The following is a 3,777-nucleotide window of genomic DNA, read 5'->3' as shown; positions in this document are numbered from 1 at the left end:
TCTGGGCGGGCGCAAGGCGACGGCTTGGCTTTCTGCGCCTGCGCCCAGCGTCTCCCTGTTTTTTGTTTTTTTTTTTAAAGTCTGGTGGGGCGGGGCCAGAGCCTCTGGGGGCCCCTCACTCTTGGGCTCGCAGTCTCCGGGCTGGGGAGAGACTGTGAGGGGCCCCGTGCCGCTGGCTCACAAAGTGATCTCACCTGCAAACCGTGCAAGGCTATCGCCCTGCACTCTTTCCCAGGCCCAGAAACGCCCATAACCGTAATATCAATAATTAACATTCATCGATCGCTTATTATGTGCTCGGCACTGTATTCTCTAGATACGTTAATCTCCCTACAACTCTATAGGCTAGCAACTATTAATGTTTCCAATTTATCCAAGAAGAAACAAGGAGCTCGAGAACTCAAGGCTATGACTTCTGTTGTCTGTGTTAATGTTTTGCTCCGTTAAGAGGCGACTCAGTGGATACGGGTGCAGCCTCCAGCTCTACTGCCTCAGTTCGATTGCCAAGGCTCTGCTACTGTCTTGGACATGCCACTTACCTCTTTGTACCTCAGTTTCTTCATCTTTAAAATGGTGGTGCTAATAGAACCTGCCTCAAAGAGTTACTGTGGGAGAATAGTATCTGGCATATTTTAAGTGCTATTATTGTTATTAATAGGCTGTCACTAGCTCCACTCCTGCCCTAGGATCTTTTTCTAGGAGGCTAGACTTGTTTCTGGGGCTGGGGCCTGGCTCTGCAGTGCCCTTGGAGGAGCAGAGGAGGAGGAGGAGATGGTGGAGGGCCTGGGAGGCCCTTGGTTGTGACCCTATGCTTCTGGGTGCTCCTACTGTAGAAATCGGGGCAGAAGTCAATCAGATCTCCTTTCTGGTTTTATTGCCTGTAAAAGGGAATAGTATTACTTGCCTTTCTCCTTTATCAGTGCATTTATCGAGTGCCACTTGCATGTCAGGGACCATGCCTAGGGGAGTCTCTGGGAACAAGCAGTGTGAAAAATAATGTTGCCTGCCATTCCAGTTCTACACGAATCAGAGGGTCAAGCCATTAGCCCTTGCAGTCGCCCACCACCCACCTACCAACTGTGCGCCTGAGGGAAATTCTGTGCTTTGGACACTGCCCCTAGATAGATAAGATACACATCTAAGGAAAAGTTTCAGTGACCGCAGATTCTTGTATCTTCCCATACATAGAAAAGTACTCAAATCATTAAATTCTGATGCCTGTTCTTTGTGGTTAGCAGTAATCTTTTTATGTTCGACTGAGTGTTTTTTTCCCAATGGGTGGGCAAATTAGGTGGGTAATGGCTTAATCCTTGTAGAACTGAAGTGGCAGGAAACTTTTTCTTTTTCTTTACACTGCTGTGTTTCTAGAGCTCTCCACCCCCCACCCCCCAGCATGTCCCGGACATACAAATAAATTCATATATATCCTGGCTACACTCAGGTCACTGTTCTGCTCAAAGCCATCCAGTTTACTGTGCCTTCCATTTCATTCAGTGAAACCCAAGTTATTACGAGGGCCCTAAGGACATGTGCCCTCTCTGTGTCGAGAGATGTTCTCTATAAGATCATTGACAATTGGGGAAAAAAATTGTAGACAACCTGCTTGTCCAACAGCAGGGAAATGCTTGCATAAATTACAATAGATCCACTCAATGGATATTAGCCATTAAAATGATATATTCAAAGAAATCGCAGTAATACAGAAAACTGCTTGTGTCATCATTTTTATGTGATTAAAAACCAGAGGACTTTTTGTTTCTATGGTGTCATAGGTGTAGAAAAGAACTGCACTGAAAAAGTCTGGAAGACACTGCACCAAAATATTAACAGAGATTCTCTCTGGGTTGGGATGGGGCTGGGGGAGGTAAGATTTTCTTTTCTTTTTTCTCTTTTTAAAATATTTTCAACTCTTCTAACATAAGCATGTATTTTAGTCGTGGAAACTACAATATTTTTTAAAAATCTGGTGATGTTCTTTTACTTTAAACCTACTCCAGCTCAGTTACCAGAGATCAAGTTCATGCCCCATGGTTTTCTGGAGACATCAGGAGGAGCTGACTTTCACTGAACCAGGCACTGTGTGAGGGCATTACACATTATCTTATTCAATCCTCACCACAACCTTATGAGGTAGGTACTTTTTTTTTTTTAACAGATGGCATATCTATGGCTTAGAGAGATGCAGGAAAAAATCTTTCCCACTCTGGGAATAGATTTTCTTCTCCTTATACCCATTCCAGTGTTTTCTGGATCCCAAGCCTTAGCATATGTTAAGCCTTTTGCTATGAATACCCTTCCCACCTTGCTTGGTCCGTTCTACTCCTATTCATCATTCAAGACCTACCTCTGCACCACACTTCTAGGCAGAATTAGTCATTGCCTTGTATGTGCTTCCATAATACTGTATTCATATGTTTAATCCTGGTTTTATACTTCACCTGGTTATAAATATGTGTTCACAAGTTTGTCAGCTCTCAAGCTCTACCTACATCCTGCTTCCAAACTTGAAGGCACAGATATTGTTTAATTCATTTCTGCAGCTCCTAGCAATGGGCCTGGCAGGCAGTAAGATGAAATGTTAAATAGGTTTGGTGGCATGCACCAACTCCAGTCAATTGACTGCAGCTGCCGGGATTGCTACGTGGAGATGGGCTGTTTCTCTGGCTCGGTGAGAAGTCCCGTGATCCATTAGTTACACCCGCCATGGCCTCAGGAATGAGAAGTATCAGCACTAATGACGGTGCTGTCCAACCCTGGACTAAGTGCTCAGTAAGCCGGTGCTTCCTTCCTACAAGTGGCCAAGCACAGCGTCTGGAGAGCTGTTCCTGTTTTTAGATATCACAGGGAAGGGAGGAAAGAGGATGAGGGTAAAGACGTTTCCCTCTTCGAGTGGTTGCTTCTCACGTGCCAGTTCTGAGTGTGACTGTGCCCAGGTGCCATATTGGTGGCTGCCGTTGAACTAAGCTTGAAGATGGGGAGGGAGTTTAACCAGAAAGAGTGAGGCTGTCCCAGGTGAGGGGATCAACTGAGCCTTGGACGAAAATGCTGTTCAGAAACCAGACAAGTGCAGGGCTAGAGGCACAGCCCCCCAGCCACTTACCCCACGTGGGAAGCTTCCCCCAACCACTTCCTGTCTTGGGGCTCCTGCCCTTGGTCTCATTATAAACACATCGTTCTTGATGAGCCTTGTCATCTTTCCATCCCACCACCCATTCACTTAGCATCTACTACTTGCCAGGCTCACTGTCAGGTGCTGGGGTTACTGACAAGTGTTTACACAACCCCTTCCCTCAGGGAGCTCCCAGGCCAGTGGGAGGCAAAACCACAGATTCCAAATTACAATAATAAAAGGATGTGGTTGTACCAACCAGTTCAAAGAGTGTCCTCACAAGGAAGTCAAAAAAGGATTCACAGCAGAGGAGCTGAATTTTGAAGCATGGGATGGTGATAAAGAGTCACCAGGCAAGCGGAGGAAATAGAGAAGGGCTTTCTGTGCTGTGGGAAAGGCAGGTCCATGGAATTACCCTGTGAATAGCATGGTTAAACAGCATTATGTTGTGTGTGTTAAAATGTGTTAATTTTTCAAAGTAAATGTTTTAAATATACTATAAAAACCTGTCTTGGCAAGGGTTCATTTTTATTTTCCCTGTATTCTCAGATAACGTAAGTGACTCAGGCCTCTTGACCTCTGGGACGCCCTGCAGGAGTTCCTCATGGCTGACACAGTTTGGGGGTGACCATGAGGGTAATGTCTAGGGGTTCAAAGGAAGGACACCC

Source organism: Camelus dromedarius, chromosome 16 (genome assembly GCF_036321535.1).
Source record: "Camelus dromedarius isolate mCamDro1 chromosome 16, mCamDro1.pat, whole genome shotgun sequence".
Taxonomy (NCBI): Eukaryota; Metazoa; Chordata; class Mammalia; order Artiodactyla; family Camelidae; genus Camelus; species Camelus dromedarius.
The sequence above is the reverse complement of the archived record's forward strand: the minus strand, read 5'-3'. Positions refer to the sequence as shown.